Source organism: Astatotilapia calliptera, chromosome 6, assembly GCF_964374335.1.
Source record: "Astatotilapia calliptera chromosome 6, fAstCal68.1, whole genome shotgun sequence".
NCBI classification, from domain to species: domain Eukaryota; kingdom Metazoa; phylum Chordata; class Actinopteri; order Cichliformes; family Cichlidae; genus Astatotilapia; species Astatotilapia calliptera.
The window spans coordinates 37,548,050-37,567,908 of record NC_137427.1 but is presented as its reverse complement, the minus strand read 5'-3'; the positions used below and the strand labels follow the sequence as shown (position 1 = coordinate 37,567,908).

The window sequence follows — 19,859 nt, the reverse complement described above, 5'->3', positions numbered from 1 at the left end:
CTGTGTTACAGTGGTGACTTACACTTCTACTCAGGTCTGCGCCTTCAAAGGATCAACAGCAGAAATACACTCCACATTCAGATACCTATCGACTATAAATGACATAAAGACAAGAATCCAGAAAATGTTCTGGTTTACTACAGTCAAAGATAATGAGCCTGTGGACCTGAAAACAGATCCAGAGAATTCAGGTCGAGTTCAGTATCAGTGTGAAAACAACGACTGCACTCTGAGAATCTCATACCTGAGAGAGAGCGACTCAGCTGAGTACAAGTTCATGCTCATAACAAACGATCCAGGAGGGAAATATACTGGATCACCTGGAGTCACTTTGACTGTTACAGGTAAAACAATATTTCACTGGAATTCACTTTAAACATTTCCATGTGTATCTGTGCAGATGTTGAGATATTTCTGATATAATGTCATTGTTTTTTTTTACTCCCAGATCCACAGCTCCAGGTACATGTGAGGAGATCAACAGTAAACTCTTATTCTAACTGGACAGAGCTGACATGTCACAACAACTGTCAGCTACCTGATCAATCTTCCTACATCTGGTACAGGAATGGACACAAACTTTCATCAGACGAACAATATTTACAGCTGAACACATTTGATTCTGCAGACCGTTTTTACTGCGCTGTGAAAGGATATGAGCAATTCCCTTCTCCAACAGTGTGTGAGTTCACTACTTTTTGTTTCATTAAAGGAATTATATTTAATTTTTCTTTATTTACGGGAATGTGTTTGTATGCTACTTTAGTCAAAATCCTTTCTTTTAGGGGGTTTACAATGTTTTCTTTTTAGAATATAAATTTTTTTAATTTGTTTTTTTACGACCATGTCGTCATTCTTATGTTTCCTCCTCCAGATGCTCCAAAGCTTCCCTCTGTGTCAGTGAGTCCCTCTGCTGAGATAGTGGAGGGCAGTTCAGTGGCTCTGACCTGTAGCAGTGATGCTAACCCAGCAGCTAGTTACACCTGGTACAAGGAGGATGTCATCAGCCCTCTCAGGTACCAAAAACAACATTTTTTCAGATCCATCCGGCCTTCTCAATCTGGAAAGTATTACTGTACAGCTGATAATGACCTGGGACAAAAGAGATCTGAAAGCAGAACTATTGATGTGAAATGTGAGTAAAATACATTTATAAGCTTTAAATTCTTTGTTCTCAGTTGAACAGTTAACATCAACTTTAGAGATAAGACTTAATTCATCATCATGAAGAGTGAAAACAGATTTACTGCACAATCATGTCTGTTTATTAAAATATAAGGAAGTTTGACAAAAAAATAGGAAGGTTTCTACATATTATTATTTTATAATTTTTGTTGTGAGAAGCCTGCAAAGACTTGAGTATATTTATAACCAACCATGTTGTCATTCTTATGTTTCCTCCTCCAGATGCTCCAAAGCTTCCCTCTGTGTCAGTGAGTCCCTCTGCTGAGATAGTGGAGGGCAGTTCAGTCACTCTGACCTGTAGCAGTGATGCTAACCCAGCAGCTAACTACACCTGGTACAAGGAGGATGTCATCAACCCTCTCAGTTACCAAAACCAACATGTTTTCAGCTCCATCCTGCCCTCTGACTCTGGAAAGTATTACTGTACAGCTGATAATGACCTGGGACAAAAGAGATCTGAAAGCAGAAACATTGATGTGAAATGTGAGTAAAATACATTTATAAGCTTTAAGTTCTTTGATCTCAATTGAACAGTTAACATCAACTTTAGAGATAAGAGTTAATTCATTATCATGAAGAGTGAAAACAGATTTACTGCACAATCATGTCTGTTTATTACAATATAAGGAAGTTTGACAAGGAAATAAGTAAGGTTTCTGAATGTTACCTTTTATAATTTTTGTAGCGTTGTGAGAAGCCTGCAAAGACTTGAGTATATTTATAACCAACCATGTTGTCATTGTCCTTATTTCTCCTCCAGATGCTCCAAAGCTTCCCTCTGTGTCAGTGAGTCCCTCTGCTGAGATAGTGGAGGGCAGTTCAGTCACTCTGACCTGTAGCAGTGATGCTAACCCAGCAGCTAACTACACCTGGTACAAGGAGGATGAAAATTTACCAAAAGCATTTGGACAGAACTTCACCGTCACCAAGTTCAGACCTGAACACAGTGGGCGTTATTACTGTGAAGCCCAGAACAAGCTGGGACGTCATAACTCCACCTTACAGCAGACCATTGTGCCAGGTAATCATTTATATTTACATACTGGATACACTCAGAAAGGAGTGCAGTCAAAAAGTCAGGCACAATCTACATTCATGCACTATGGCTAATTATTGGATGGCACTAGAATTTATAATAACAGATCACTGTCAAAATACCTCAGCACAGATAGAACTGTATTACTACCTAAATGTACACATGTACAAGTATTTATTTTGCCAAGACGTTTCCCCTTCAGTGTTGTATGGACTCATAGTGTTGCTACAGATAATTAAACCAGAGCTGATTTTAAAAACTTTGCTCTTTTGAATCTACACTAATCCATCATCATCTTTAAAAGCATATGTTTGTATGGTGTCTGTCCTGTGAGGGCCAAATATCTCAAAATAATCATTAATGAGTTCAGAAAACCAGGCCTGCAACTTGATTTACAAAGATAATTTAAATATATTAAAAATAAAATACTGGCTGCACCTGTAACTGTTCAACTTGCCTGTGTGGTTAAACAGAATATGGCAGGAGTCCCACTGTCTGCTGTCAAGGCTTTCCTTATTCATGTGCTAAAGAGTCCTAAGAATCAACATTGTAACTTATCTATCACGATGACAAGAACCATGTTTATTGCTAATGCTAGTCCTGTTTCCATGCAAAAAGCAGATTGTAACTGATCTCAGAATACTGAAAGCAGAGCCAGTGACATTTTAACCTCCTGTTAAAAACCAGGGATTTATCCATAATGCCCATGTGCACCCAGCCAGATAAAGCTGCAGGCGACTCAGCTTGAAGTGATTTTTAATCGAATGCAGACGAGGCTATGAAATTAAGATGTGCTACAGTTTTCAGTGGAATAAGGGGCGCGCCCAGTTAACCCTGTTTTCAGAGACAATAGCCAACTGCTGCCACTGTTTATTGTAGGCTTTTTAATTTACAGTATAAAGTGCATTTAGACAACTGAAATGAGACCTCTAAAAGTTGATTCTGTTCATCTGGACGTAGCGTTTTGTGGGGGAAACGTTTCGTCACTCATCCAGGTGACTTCTTCAGTCTCAGCTGACTGCAGGTTTCCCCAACCTTATAAACAGTACATTTGCATAATGACTGAAACCAGCCCACTGAAGGAACAATGGGCTGGGAGGTCAGTTCCTTAATCTTAATTATGTAAATTCTCATGACCATTCATCAGCAACCACTGACCAATATCAGCTTTTAGATGTCCCCCATTACTGATGTAAATCTTACAGTCTAAGAAGGCTAACCTGCCACTTTTCATATCCTCCCTTTTGAATTTGATGTGTCGGTCCACCGAGTTAATGTGATCCGTGAAATGTGGTACGTCCTGAGATTTGATTTTCACCCAGGTGTCATCCACATATCTGAACCAATGGCTTGGTGGTGTTCCAGGGTAGGATAGCAAAGCCCTCTTTTCCATTTCTTCCATGTACAAATTGGCCACGATGGGTGAAACTGGTGAGCCCATGGCACACCCATGTTTCTGCCTGTAGAACTGACCCTTGAAGACACACATGAAAACACAGTTCCAAAAGCAAACACACTTGGTCGATGCTGAGAGGGGTCCTGTTGCTGAGGTTGGTGTCATCCTGTAATCTCTTACAGACTACCTCCAACGCTTCCGGGACTGGGATGCAAGTGAAGAGAGATGTAACGTCGTAAGAGATCATGGTTTCATCTGCCTCCATAATGACATCTCTCACCTTCTCAACACAATCCAGGGTGTTCTGGATGTGGTGTTCAGAGCTGCAAATCTTAATTTACATAATTAAGATTAAGGAACTGACCTCCCAGCCCAGTGTTCCTTCAGTGGGCTGGTTTCAGTCATTATGCAAATGTACTGTTTATAAGATTGGGGAAACCTGCAGTCAGCTGAGACTGAAGAAGTCACCTGGATGAGTGACGAAACGTTTCTCCCACAAAACGCTAAGTCAAGATTAACAGAATCAACTTTTGGAGATTTACTTTCCTGGGTGATTAAGAATGCATCAAGACGAAACTGACATGAGAGAAAATTTTTGATAAAACACTGTTTGAGATTAACAGAGTGAGGTCACGTTACTCTGCTGTGTTTAAATAGATTTCTATTTTTATTTTTCACTGGAGAAGAACTTGGCTTCTGTAGCCTAAAACTCCAACACTGTTCAGGCCATACACAGGTCGAACGTTATGGAATACTCAATTAACTATTAGTGCTTTACTTTGATCTTGATCAGGAGCAAAGAAGATAAAAGCTGCTGGAGTAACTGCTGCTGTTCTCCTGTCTGTCACATCCCTCCCTGTCTTCCTTTGGATTCGGTGAGCAGATCTGTTGCATTAAACTTTTACTTTTCAGTCATTGTGTTGTTCTTTTGTTCATTATCATTTCATTCCTCAGAAAAAAGAGGAATTCCAAGGAATCATCCAAGACTGAAGGCAGAGCAGACAACAAAGAACAGGTGAAACCAGAAATATAATTGCAGTAAAAAAAAAATCATCATTCACCATTCTAATCTAAGATCATTTTTTTCTATGCAGTGTCTCTCTGATCAGGAGGAGCCACAGGAACAGGATGATCTTCAGTATGCCAGCATCCACTTCTCTAAAAACCAGGCAGATCCTCTCTACAGCAACAGCAGTTCAGCCCCACAGACACCTGGAGGAACAGAAAGTTACACTTAAAAACTGAAAACTATTTAATAATAATAATAATAATAATAATAATAATAATGAATAATAATTTGAATGAAAGAGTCCAGGCAACTAATCAGTCTTCCTACACACATGTGATTGTATCACATCATCTCAACGAGAATAATGTCTTTAAGTTGTTGAACTTCATGCAGATCGTACATGATTTAATTACGCTCACCGCAGAAACATAAAATAATATTTTTAATTACAAGTTTGACTCTTGTTAATATAAAAACCACCTACTTTCACTTTTTTGAGTTTACTGTGTTACACCGCTGTTAAATTAAATGAAAAAGTACAGCCCTGTGGTGAGCAGCTCCTCACATAATACGATGAGCCTCGCTAGAAGATTCAAATGAATATCTGGGAAATGCATTGCCTGCTTTAGCGTTCTTCTTTTGTTTTTAAGCTTGTTTTTTTCACCATCATAATATAATTTCATGCTACATACTCAGAATCAACTAATTTCTGTCTATGAACCAAAAGCCATTGATGAAGAGGATCCATCCAGACTGCACCCTGCAGTCAACAAGATGTGGTCAACAAAGCCATAATTCCCATTAGCAGAAAGAAGCTGCATCATGGGAGGTTTGGTCTGTTCACTCAGTGAGCATCACAATTTAGCCAGCATGGTGGCTACTGGAGCTAGTTTCATTTTCACAAACCAAAATAATCTTTTGCTGCTCTTTTTCTTTCCTCATCACTTGTAGAAAAATACACGTATGTGATCAAACATGATTATCATAGTCTGTTTTCTGATGTTTGATATCCTGATGTATTATTATCATAATCACATTTATTTCAAACTGCACAAAGAAATTGACTTTTTAAAACGATTAACTTTTTTAACAAATCATTAAATAACACCTGATTTTTCAATAGCACTTCATTACTCTGATGTCTCACAGTGATATATATGGTTTATAAAACATTATTCTGCTACACCTCAACTTCTATGTGACTTTAATTTTCCATGGTGCTTTTTTTGCATCAATAAAATTGTATAATATCAGCTTATGTCATGTTAATGCTGACTGGCTATTTGATATAACAGATCCAAACAGAGCACACTGTCTGGATCTAGGTAAAATGGTGAAATGTGTTTGTTTTGAAAGAAAATTACAAAAATAACATTAAATTCCTTACAAAAAAATATAAATTATAGTGATTAACAGAAATATTCACAACAAATTCTCTGTAAAAACTCCCTTATGTATTGTCACAAACTGGGTCAAAGGGCAAAGAGAGAGTTCATAGGTACATCTTTAACTGAACTCTTTGTGTCATGATAGTCCCATACAGTAGAAGACAAATTACTAAAATCATTTAGCTACATTTATTTCTAAATTTACTGCTATATTTTGTGTTCTGTGCAAATGAACGCTGTCAAAACCACCAACACAAAGCACCAAAAAGTGCCTTGAAACGTAAACAACATACATTATTAAAGTGACAGAACTTCAGGTTACAAAAAGACACAATCACTAATTAGTGAGATACACGAGTCTCACAATAAATCCACACATGTTGGGATTTATCATAAAGACAACACTAAATGCATTTGTACAGCTAGCTTTCTTCATAGACAAAAATAGACACGTGTTTGGATAAGAAAAAATAACTTCACCAAACATGGTGGAGGAATTATTATGGTATGTGTGGCTGCCAGTGTTGATGATGTGACTGTGGATATAAGCAGCAGACTGAATTCTGAGTACAGGTATACACTCTCTTCTCAGATTCAGCCAAATGCTGCAAAACCAATTGGATGGTCCTTCAGATTGCAAATAGATAATGAATCAAAGCATATTACAAAACCAACAGGAGAGTTTCTCAGTATTCATCAATGGCAAAGTCACCAGCTGATCTTAACACCTAGGAGCATCCTTTTCAGTTACAGAAGACAAAACTGAAGTCAGAGAGACCCACAAAGAAACAGCTACTAAAGGTGGCTGCAAGAAAGACCAGGCAAAGTGTCTCAAGAGAGGAAACTCTTAAAGTGTTCCTGATTTTTTTCTTTCTTTCTTTTGTTTTACTGCCCTCTAGTGATAAAATGTTAGCTTGGAGCAGGGGTGGCCAACCCGCGGCTCTCGAGCCGCATGCGGCTCTTTGCCTGGTTTCATGCGGCTCTTACGTTCATATCAAAGTTTGTGTTTTGATTTTTTTTATGTTGTTGTTTTAAAATGTGCGCGTTCGCTTCGCTTGAGTTCAATACGGTATTTTCATCAAATGTGCATGTGTGTGAGATGAAAATACCGCAAAGTTTCCCAGTAGGAGCAAGTTCGCCCTTAAAATGGCAGGAAAAAAATGCACAGCAAAAAGAAAATATGAAGATGAACACAGGACGTTTTTAACAGAGTGGGAGAGTTTATATTTTTTTGTTGAACGCAATGGTAAGCCATTCTGCCTTATATGTCAGACGTCATTAGCACATTTCAAAGCTTCAAATCTTCAGCGCCACTTCAGCTCACTCCATGCTAACATCGACCAGGAATTTCCAAAAGGGACTGAACTTCGCAAGCACGAGTTGGCCACTTTGAAAAGTCAGGCAGAAAAGCAGATACAGTTTTTCCAAAAATTTACGAAGCGGTCAGAGACCATAACGCTCGCATCCTATCAGCTGGCTTGGAACATTGCACGGGCTAAAAAGCCATACAATGAAGGGGAGTTCGTTAAAAAATGCCTCAGTGATGTTGTTGAAATCTTGTCTCCTGAAAACGACAAATTAAAACGCATGGTATCAGACGTCCAACTGTCCCGCCACACTGTTGAACACAGAATATCGGACATTAACACGGCTATTGAATCACAGTTGCACTCTGACCTTCAAGCATGTGAGCATTTTAGTGTCGCATTGGATGAGAGTTGTGATATACAAGACAAGCCTCAGTTGGCAATATTTGCACGGTCTGTTTCAAACGATTGTGTGATCAAAGAAGAACTCCTGGATATTGTGCCATTAAAAGACAGAACCCGTGGCATAGATGTGAAAGAAACCATGATGGCTGCATTTGAAAAAGCAAATCTGCCCATAACAAAATTAACTGCAATAGCCACGGATGGAGCACCAGCCATGATGGGATCTGTGAACGGGCTTGTGGGGCTGTGCAAAGCTGACCAAACTATTCCTGACTTTTGGAATTTCCACTGCATCATCCACATGGAGCAACTCGTGTCTAAATCATTGAATTTAGATAACGTCGTGAAGCCTGTGATGGAAATCGTCAACTATATCCGCACACATGCGCTTAACCACAGGCAATTCAAGAATCTCATCGCTGAGCTGGACCAAGGGCTTCCAGGTGACCTGCCGCTGCACTGCACTGTGAGGTGGCTGTCAAAAGGCCAGGTACTCTCTCGCTTCTTTGAGCTTTTGGATGCCGTGAAACTGTTTATGGAAAAGAAGGACAAGGACTATCCCGAGCTCTCGGACCTCAAGTGGATTATGGATCTGGCCTTTTTGGTCGACATGCTGTGTCACTTGGACAGACTGAACCTGACCCTGCAGGGTAAGTTAAAAATGCTCCCTGACCTAGTGCAAAGTGTGTTTGCGTTTGTCAACAAACTGAAGCTCCCTTTTGAACACATATTCAAAAGGGAGATTTAACGCATTTTCCCACTCTGCTAAAAGCCAGCGGGCAAGTCGCCAGTGCTGCCCTGAGTAAGCAAAGAGCCAGATATGCAACGCTGATTGAAAACTTGCACGAAAGCTTCGTGACCCGGTTCCATGATCTACAATTGAAAAGGCCACAGATTACGTTCCTCATCGACCCATTTAATGCAGAGACCGGCTGTTTGAAAGTCCCGCTAGTCACAGATGAAGCTGCGGCTGAGTTGGAGATGATCGATCTTTGTGAAGAGGACCAATTGAAACCTGCTTTAAGGGAAGGGACCATTGAGTTCTGGAAAAGTGTGCCAATGGAAAAATACCCCAATGTCAAACGGGCTGCGCTTAAGATACTGTCAATGTTTGGGTCAACATACGTCTGCGAGTCTGTGTTTTCTACCCTAAAACATGTGAAATCAAAGCATCGATCTGTTCTGACTGACACACATGTGAAAGAATTGCTTCGAGTGACAACAACGGAATACAAGCCAGATTTAAAGAGGATTGTTCAAGGCAAGGAATGCCAGAAGTCCCACTAAACAACATGCATTATAAAAGTAAATGCTATTGTAGATTATTATATTTTTGTTTGTGGACTTGGTTGAACTGAGAGTTTGTGTGTGTGAGACAGTGCACACAATGTTCATTGTTGAAAATGACTGGCCTGTGGTTTTAGTACTGTAGGAGTCCATTTCTGTCATTATCATGTTGGTGTGTGACATTTACAATAAATCTGGCTGAGCAGAGATGTGTGTATTTTGTGTGTGTGTGTGTGAGAGAGAGAGAGAGAGAGAGAGAGAGAGAGAGAGAGAGAGAGAGAGAGAGAGAGAGAGGAAAGGATGGGTGATGTTCATGTGTGCCCATGCGTATGATGTGGCTCTTTGCGGTAACACAGTAAAAAAAAAGTGGCTCTTGGTCTCTGACTGGTTGGCCACCCCTGGCTTGGAGCTTTGAGTTTCATCTCTCAGTACTCTCTCTCCCTGAGTGAAAAATCCTTTAAAGAATTTGGCCATTCAAAATAAATAAACTTGTTTGTATATTGATAACAAACACCTTAAGGTCTGATTTAATTCCACAGTAAACACAGACCTTGCCCCAAATCCCCCCTAACCAGGCTAGCCCACAGGTCACATGACCACTACTTAACTAGAAACCATGCTTTTTTTTCTTCCCCTGTCATATATAATGAGTAATACATACAAATCATTTCAGTACATAGGTATGATCCCCAATGTCCTGTTCGGAGAACAATTACTTTCTAGCTGTCTGATTGGATTTTTGTTTTTAATAAATCAGTCTCATGATTGTGAGCCCCACCTAATGTGTAAACAAATGGAAGGCAGGCAGGGTAGTGAGGTGAGGAGACCAAAGACATTACTGCCAGGCAACCCTACATCTGATATGGCTCCCCAGTACCATTCCAGCCTTCCACTAGCACCTATAGTGGATCCTGTTGTGTCATTTGTAAGTATAATTGTCTTTATGTAGGTGAGTGCTAAGCTAGTGCTATGTAGGGCAGCAGATATCGATTGTTCAGATAAGAAATACTTATGTCTTATTAATGAGCAATAATAAAAAAAGAGAGTCTTTTAAAATGAATTGCTCATTGACTTCCATTTCAGACATTGCAATGTTTTAAATTTTAACTGGATATAATGGTTGTCAAAAACAACAACAACAACAACAACTAAACCCCTTTAGGTAATTTAATACCAACCATATCAATTTTTTTTAAAGAAAACCATTTTTAAAGCAAAAAAATCAAAGATCAAAGTCATTGCAATCTAAACTAAGACATAAAAATGTACATTTATCTTCTTAGACAGCTTTCTGACATTAATGAGGTAGATTAGGCATGTTCTCATTTTTATGAGTTTTTGTGAATGTGTGTGTCTGCAGGTTTAAGTGTACAAGTAAATAAAGGAGTTTGTGCCTGTAACCCTTTAAAGGAGTATCTGGTGGCTGCAATGAAGAAAAGCAAGCAAACAAAAAAAATATTAACACAATTTATATAGCACACTATTTTACATTATTTTACTTTCAATCTAAAAAATGTTTGAAATGAATATGGTCTAATACACCCCAAGCCCTCCTTTAAACTCACCACTGTTTGCTGCAGGTACTGCTACAGCACTCCTACTCTGGAGTTTATCACATCAGTGCACTCCTGAACAGCGGACTTATTTTTGAACAGTAATAATAATTTTTTGCACATCAGGTCATCCTGCATACTAAGCCAACATATTGAGGTCATAGTTCTTTTGCACACATCTCTGTTTCACACTTTAATATTGTCTTCGTTTTGTCTTCATTTATTTATTTGTACTATTTGTATTTTATATGTTCTATTTCTATTGTATATATTAATTGGCATCTCTGTGGGCACAGCAAAGAAAGAATTTCATTGCACAGAGAAATCCCTTTTTTTCTTTGAATACATGACAATAAACACTTTGAATCTTGAATCTCTTGAATCTACAGAGCTGCGTGTTAAACTAAGATAAGATGAACAAACAACTTCTGTTGAGAATTTTTTATAATCGAATTATTCAAATTACTCCGTGAATTGTTGCAGACCCATGCATTAAAAGACGTGAGACAGGTGGAGGACGATCCCACTCAGTGGCAGACCGGCTGTCATCCCATCCCATTGACCCAGCACCCAAGGGAGGCCATAGCTTCAAGGAGTACAGCAAAGGGCCACATTTCAGCCTGACAGCTTGATCATGGGGAACTCTCCAGATTGTAAGTTACCAGAATTCTGGAGATGTCATAGGATCCAGTAAATATTCCAGTAAAAGCTGACGTACTGAAGCAACTTCTTTACTCAAAGAATATGACATTTAGAAAACCGTCACTCCCTTCTTGCTTCCTCTTCTGTAGTGCTAGCCAGATTTTGCTAGAAAATTTTAAATTGGATCTATTTAAATATTACAGCTTCCCATCCCACAGCCAAATAAAGGAGATGTGGAAATTTTTTTTAGTCTGTTACAGATAAAAGATAAGTTTATTGTATTTATGTGTTCTGTCTTGCAATGTAAGAGACGCAGCAGCAGATTAGAATCAAGTATAGAAAGACTTTATATATTTTCTACATCACCAAATTAATACATGGATATTCCCTGGACAACGTAACACAAAGTTTGCGCTCCATTCACAGGTTTTAGCAAAGTACACATAGCAACCTCCACATATAAAACATATTCCACCAGTAGAGAATCTGTAATGCACATAAAACAAATATAAGAGACTGTCGTCAATCGCAGAACAGTAACCAGACTCCTCTATGGCTCTGTGGCTGAAGAGTTCACTATATACAACACTTACTCATCATCAAGCCAGTCTATATCTGGAAAGAAATGTTTCAATATTCACCTCTCAGACTCACCAACATGGCCACCCACTGATGGCTCCAACCCTGGCGAGCTGCTCCCCCCATCACCCTCTCTCCACATTCCCCAAGTAAGGACTGATTGAAATCTCAACACTCTGTTCACTTTTCAACATACATCAAGATTTATACACCTGAGTCACAAACCCAGAATCCCTGTGATGTCCCCATTTTTACTTTATAATGAATATTATTACTATGGAAGGAGGAAATGCGCGCGCGTGCACACACACACATATTATAAACCCTCTGGTGACTGTTAACATATATGTGTAACGAGTATTTGAACCATTCTGCTTGATTTAGCTGCTGTCAAGTTTTAGCAAACAATAGCTGTAGGGCTCAAGTGTTGGACTGGGCATGACAGAGAGAAGCAGAGTGTAAATGGTAAATGGCCTGTATTTATATAGCGCTTTACTAGTCCCTAAGGACCCCAAAGCGCTTTACATATCCAGTCATCCATACATTCACACTCACATTCACACACTGGTGATGGCAAGCTACATTGTAGCCACAGCCACCCTGGGGTGCACTGACAGAGACGAGGCTGCCGGACACTGGCGCCACCGGGCCTTCTGACCACCACCAGTAGGCAACGGGTGAAGCGTCTTGCCCAAGGACACAACGACCGAGACTGTCCAAGCCGGGGCTCGAACCGGCAACCTTCCAATTACAAGGCGAATTCCCAGCTCTTGAGCCACGATTGCCCGTAGTTTGAGATTCTTTCTTCCCTTAGAGAAATCACACAGGCTGGCGGCCTTACTGCAGACAATAATAAAAGGCACTAATTTACATGAGGAACAGATCATCAGAGAGAGCAAAACGAAACAAGTCTACCACCCACTAATGATGTGTCGGTCGCGAACGAAATGGCTCTTACACAGACACAGAGAGAGGTATGAGTTTTCTTCAGTGTATTTCTGACATTCAGGATTTCTCTTGAACAAATGGCCATAATTTCCTAACCGTAGGGGCTAGAACGGTCATTCTGACACCGTTTTGTTCAGAAGGGATGGGGGAATCTTCAGGTGTTCATAATTCATAAATAAAGTATAAATTATTGAAGATATATGACTTGTAATACACTGTAACTAAGTAGAGGCGAAGCAAAAACTGCCTTGACTTGCCCTCAAACAACATTTTGTAAATCGAAATCTATACCAGCATCAAAATCATTCTTTCACCGTAAGAAACAGCAGGGGTTGGTGAACAGTCATGGAAATTTTCAGGGCTCTGTTGAAATCCATCAAAAAGATATGACGAGAGAAAAAAGTGCCTCATTTACAGAGTTTGAAATCTGAAGAAATCTGAGCGAGAGACAAATTTCCTACCCTCAAAAAAATGTAATTCATGACCAAACGGTAACAGATGAGAAACAAATTCTTGAATTGTGAGCGTCAGGAGTGTCTGAAGATATATTGGCACAAGCCTCATGTCTCAACTTTGCTTTGTTAAGCAGATATGACAATTTGAAAATGTGTCTCATTAGAGAAATCCAGCGGTGATTTTGAACAAACTCTCCATTGACTGTCTATGGAGAGTTTTCAGACTTTGTGTTGACATTTTCTGAAAGCCAGCAAAAATACCTACGTTTTGATGTATAATTTGTGGGGGTTGAGTGGAAATTGAGCGAGTAGTAAGAAGTTGTTGGGACATGAAGAGAAAATTCAAAAAGCTCAAGTGTCCACTCTGAGTTAATTGCACAGCAACCATAACAACGCATGTATTTTCTGAAAAATCACAAAGCTGCAACTGAAAACTTAAAGAGGCATTAAATTAAAATGGTAACAGATATGAAAAAGCTGAATCATACATGAATAGCCCAATAATCTGAGAATGTTTTAAAGTTTGAATGGAGTTTCTACGTGAAAGTATAAGGATGTAGTTAAGTTTCAAAATCAAGCAAGTTTTAGCAGAATTTTGGAAGTTTTCCATTCATTTTCCATGCCTGTGAGGCATTCACACAACTACACACTCCAAACACGATGAACCAGCGGTCCCCAACCCCTGGGCCTCGGACCGGTACCGGTCCGTGAGTTGTTTGGTACCGGGCCGCGAGAGTTGAGGCTCAGGTGTGAAATGTCTGGTTTTCAGGGTTTTTATTGGTTTTCAGCGTTATTTTGTTATCGTTTTTATCGTTAACTTGGTTTTCCTGGGTCTTTTCACGTGTGTTATGAATAAAAAAAAAATTTCGGTACCAGTACTAGTTTTATTTTGTTGTATTTCTCCGCGACACCTTAAAGGCCGGTCTGTGAAAATATCGTCGGGCATAAACCGGTCCGTGGTGCAAAAAAGGTTGGAGACCGCTGCGCAAAACTCGCTCTCTCTCTTTTTCTGCTCTCTCTCTCTTTCTCCTAAAACTTCCCCTGGTTTTTTTTTGGGTTTTTTTTGGCGGGGTGTTGCTCATAAGCAGAGAGTGCTGTCCTTAGACAGTAAACGTGAGCGTATATATTGTCTATCATGACTCTGGTTTTACGTGGCCTATCAATACAGTTTATAAATTGGTATATATCACCTTGTTGCTTTGTCTTTAAGGGGTAATGTGATTGGCTTACCACGACTATTTTATTCTTCCTCAGTCAAACAGCAGCACTCATGCCATTGTTTTGCCCCCTTAGCTACAGGTGTTGTGCTAGACAGTGATCGTGATTACCGTCCGCGGGAGCGTGCAGCTGCTTAAAGCTGTAGCGTCCAGATTACTTACAGCTACTTCCCCGTTAGTAACGCTGTTACTCGTAACGCCGTTATTCCCATCACTGACTACCACACACCAAATCTGGTCGTTGATACGACCTGGCTTGTGTAGCCACTAGATAACAAAAGCTCAACACTGTGCTTAGCATCCTGGAGCACTTCTGTTGTGTTTTGTACGTGTTTTGGAGTTTGTACGTGCTTCGGGGGTTTGAAGATATTTGTAGCTTATTTTAGGAGTTAGAAATGTGTGAGATAGAATGTAGAATAGTGTAGAGACACTGACACTGCCCTGGATGTAATAAAGGCCTGAATGTGTCATAAAATTAGGAGTAAACTTGATATTGTATTTGTTTTAAATGTTATATACCTATGTGGTATGTGACTTTTGTTGCCATGATGCCAGGTCTCTCTTGGAAATGAGATTTTTAATCTCAATGAGATTTTTTTTACCTGGATAAATAAAGGATTAATAAAAAAGGAGACCTTCCCCCACCTTGAGCTAAAAAAGTAAGCCAGAGAGAAGTTATAGCTGAGTGGAAATTCCCCAGGGGATGCCTGGTGTTTGTAACCTGATAATTGTGGTCTGGAGGGGAGACACATCACAAGTGAGTGAGTGAGACGGTAGACAGCAGTGAGGAGGAGAGTGCGAGTGCATCGCAAAAACACATCTGGCTGCAGTTTGAAGAAGAAACAGATACTAACTAAGAGGGGAAACCTCTTGAGGTTTGTCCTCAAGGCCTGGTTCCCACTGGATTCTTGGCTGACTCATCAAACGAAGACTTAACTACATTACTTAAAAACCACTTCATCTCTCCATTCCTCGTGAGAGAGTTAGAGCAGGATTGTAAACATGTTCCTTATTTTGGTCCTCAGACTTGACTTTGCTTCTTCTTAAACACGGTACTGAACTTTAAGCTCTTTCAGATTAATCACATATACAGAGGGTACAGTCAGGTGTATGTTAACAGTTTCTGCTTTTACTTACAGACCTCAGGAAAAAGCCACGTTTGACAGCTCTTTGAAGACAGCTCCATTGTGGATTGTATTTAAAGGTGTTGCTGGGACTCATTTACTTCAAATACACATTATCAACCAGCAGTTATGTTTTATGGACTTGGAGAGATGAGAGGAACAGCTGTAAGTTTAATTGCTGCAACCTGTGGACTTCTTGTCCTTCTCAGTTTAACAGGCAAGTCTACTTTACAGTATTTATTGTAATGTCAAACAGAAGTGATACAGGAAAAATATTTATGCAACCACTTTTACTTTTTCCTTTAAAAGAAAAAGAAAAAAAAGAATTTTTTTACAGACAACCCCAAATCAAAAGAGTTAGGACGGTATGTTATGAAAATGAAACTGAAAACAGTATTCCAATAGTTCTTGCAACACATTTAAAAAAAAAGTTGGAACGTCCTTTAGAAAAGGAGCTTAATCTTTTAACATTTTTTATTATAAGAATGTATTATTTTTCAGTCTTTTCTCCATGTTTCTTAGTTTCCTCAGTCATATTTCCCTCTGTCTCTCGCTCTCTCTTTGTGTTCTCACTCTCGCTGTCTCTCTGTTTTTAGTCAGACTCTCATTGTGTGTTTCTCATACTTCCCAATTTATGTTGACAGTCTCTTGTCCCGTGTACATTGTGTTCAATTTTGCTTCCAAAGTCTCGTCAGTTAATTTTTTTCAGCTGTGTTCCCCAGATGTGGCAGGCAGGTAGGTTAGGACCCAAATGTAAGACTCTCTGTCCTGATTCTCTCCTGTATATTGGCTCTCTCACTCTGTCTGTTGTTTTGATCTCCCTCTTGCTCTGTGCATCATTTGTTTAGAGCCTGCAGTGTTTGTATCCATGAGTATCTGCCAGTTAAGTTGGATTAAGTTATTTTTAATTTCCAGCAATGAAGCTGTTGTTCAGTCCAGCCTGATAATGTTACATTTGAGTCCTGACCTACCTGCCAGCCACACACAGCACTTCATGACATTTAAAGCTTCCTTTCTATGTAACCTCAATATTCCCATCAGTTTCCCCCTAAATATTTTATTATACAAGTTGTACTGATGAAAATACACAACAGATCATATTTTTTCTTTCTTATGATTTGCTTTGAGAACGAGCTGGCTATTCACAGTGAAAATCTTGTCCAACAGGTATAGCTGGGTCTTCCAGCATTTGGTTTGTACGTGAAGGAGAGGATCTTTCACTTTATAGTTTTTTGACTGTGTCTGGAAACACAAAGTTCTTCTGCAAGGAAAAATGTGAGCGAGCAGAAAACATCCTCATTAAAACAGATGAAACCACAGCTCAGAGCGGCAGATTCAGCATTGAATACAAAGATGCAGCTTCAGGAAGAGGAAGCCTGACTTTTACCATCACAAATATGAGAAAGTCTGACTCAGGAATGTACCGGTATGGTTTGGGTAAATCTTCCGCTCCAGATTCATACTCAGACTTTGAGGTCAGAGTTTCAAATGGTGAGTTTCTACTAAAAGTCAAAATTGGGAAACCAATCACCTACTCTCATACCTCCATAAACTCTCAGGATAAATACAGTCCTATTTAAACTTAGTCACTTTATGTATTTATTATATAATTCATGGATGTTCATCTATTTAACAGAAATTGCTAAAAACTCTAGAGTCTCCCGTGCACAGAGTGAGCAGGTACAGCATTGAATACACAAAAGGATCTGGGTTTGAACTTCTAGCAACCATCAGACATCTGACCAAGTCTGACACGGGACAGTACAGGTGTGGTTACGGGGACCCTTTATCTCCTGATTCATATGACACTGAAATTATTTTGGTTGTAGATGGTAAGTTTCTTTTCATAATAATAACAATTCTTGATATGTTCATCCTATAGCTTGTTGTTAAACAAACAAAATGTTGCAAATTAGGGATTAGATTAAAGTTCATAGTAAAAGATGCCAGTCTTTCTACAATTCTCTCTGTTTTGTCCTTTTTCTGCCCGTCCTTTCCAGCACTGTAGCAATCAGAATTATTGTTTGAAGACCAGGAGAAATGCCCAACAGATTTATTTTACCAAGTGGACCATTCTGGCTTTTGATATACTGGTAGATGGTCAGGTGGCCAGGAGGGGACAGAGGTGGAATGCTTTCCCTGCACCTGTAAATTGTTATTATAATTTTTTAATTATGATTAAAATAATCCCACTATTGTCCTCTCTCACGTATTCACAGACATTTGGGACATTATTGGACACAATATTCATTGTAATTGGGTCTTTTTCAGTTTAAACCTTTTGCAAACATATATGAGATTCTTGACGGGTTCCAGTCTCACTTTAAAGAACAGTATTATGCTGTATTCCGTCTTGTTCTCTATGAAACATGTTTAAATGGAATCTTAGAAATTCAATTCAGATCTATGAAAGTGAATATAAATAAGTCTGCTTTTTGATTTTTCTATAATGGGCTCTGTGTTACAGTGGTGACTTACACTTCTACTCAGGTCTGCGCCTTCAAAGGATCAACAGCAGAAATACACTCCACATTCAGATACCTATCGACTATAAATGACATAAAGACAAGAATCCAGAAAATGTTCTGGTTTACTACAGTCAAAGATAATGAGCCTGTGGACCTGAAAACAGATCCAGAGAATTCAGGTCGAGTTCAGTATCAGTGTGAAAACAACGACTGCACTCTGAGAATCTCATACCTGAGAGAGAGCGACTCAGCTGAGTACAAGTTCATGCTCATAACAAACGATCCAGGAGGGAAATATACTGGATCACCTGGAGTCACTTTGACTGTTACAGGTAAAACAATATTTCACTGGAATTCACTTTAAACATTTCCATGTGTATCTGTGCAGATGTTGAGATATTTCCGATATAATGTCATTGTTTTTTTTTACTCCCAGATCCACAGCTCCAGGTACATGTGAGGAGATCAACAGTAAACTCTTATTCTAACTGGACAGAGCTGACATGTCACAACAACTGTCAGCTACCTGATCAATCTTCCTACATCTGGTACAGGAATGGACACAAACTTTCATCAGACGAACAATATTTACAGCTGAACACATCTGATACTGTAGACAGTCTTTACTGTGCTGTGAAAGGATATGAGCGATTCCCTTCTCCAACAGTGTGTGAGTTCACTACTTTTTGTTTCATTAAAGGAATTATATTTAATTTTTCTTTATTTACGGGAATGTGTTTGTATGCTACTTTAGTCAAAATCCTTTCTTTTAGGGGGTTTACAATGTTTTCTTTTTAGAATATAAATTTTTTTAATTTGTTTTTTTACGACCATGTCGTCATTCTTATGTTTCCTCCTCCAGATGCTCCAAAGCTTCCCTCTGTGTCAGTGAGTCCCTCTGCTGAGATAGTGGAGGGCAGTTCAGTGGCTCTGACCTGTAGCAGTGATGCTAACCCAGCAGCTAGTTACACCTGGTACAAGGAGGATGTCATCAGCCCTCTCAGGTACCAAAAACAACATTTTTTCAGATCCATCCGGCCTTCTCAATCTGGAAAGTATTACTGTACAGCTGATAATGGCCTGGGACAAAAGAGATCTGAAAGCAGAACTATTGATGTGAAATGTGAGTAAAATACATTTATAAGCTTTAAATTCTTTGTTCTCAGTTGAACAGTTAACATCAACTTTAGAGATAAGAGTTAATTCATCATCATGAAGAGTGAAAACAGATTTACTGCACAATCATGTCTGTTTATTAAAATATAAGGAAGTTTGACAAAGAAATAGGAAGGTTTCTACATATTATTATTTTATAATTTTTGTTGTGAGAAGCCTGCAAAGACTTGAGTATATTTATAACCAACCATGTTGTCATTCTTATGTTTCCTCCTCCAGATGCTCCAAAGCTTCCCTCTGTGTCAGTGAGTCCCTCTGCTGAGATAGTGGAGGGCAGTTCAGTCACTCTGACCTGTAGCAGTGATGCTAACCCAGCAGCTAACTACACCTGGTACAAGGAGGATGTCATCAACCCTCTCAGTTACCAAAACCAACATGTTTTCAGCTCCATCCTGCCCTCTGACTCTGGAAAGTATTACTGTACAGCTGATAATGACCTGGGACAAAAGAGATCTGAAAGCAGAAACATTGATGTGAAATGTGAGTAAAATACATTTATAAGCTTTAAGTTCTTTGATCTCAATTGAACAGTTAACATCAACTTTAGAGATAAGAGTTAATTCATTATCATGAAGAGTGAAAACAGATTTACTGCACAATCATGTCTGTTTATTACAATATAAGGAAGTTTGACAAGGAAATAAGTAAGGTTTCTGAATGTTACCTTTTATAATTTTTGTAGCG

At 39.2% G+C, this 19,859-nt stretch overlaps 1 long non-coding RNA gene across 1 annotated transcript; it reads left to right on the top strand.

The window, feature by feature from the left end:
• The first annotated feature begins 1,921 nt into the window (after positions 1-1,921).
• On the top strand, positions 1,922-5,879 carry LOC113018035 (uncharacterized). The gene is made up of 4 exons (XR_003271667.2): positions 1,922-2,206; positions 4,411-4,492; positions 4,572-4,632; positions 4,712-5,879. It is a non-coding gene; the product is annotated as an uncharacterized LOC113018035 (long non-coding RNA).
• Positions 5,880-19,859: the final 13,980 nt, after the last annotated feature.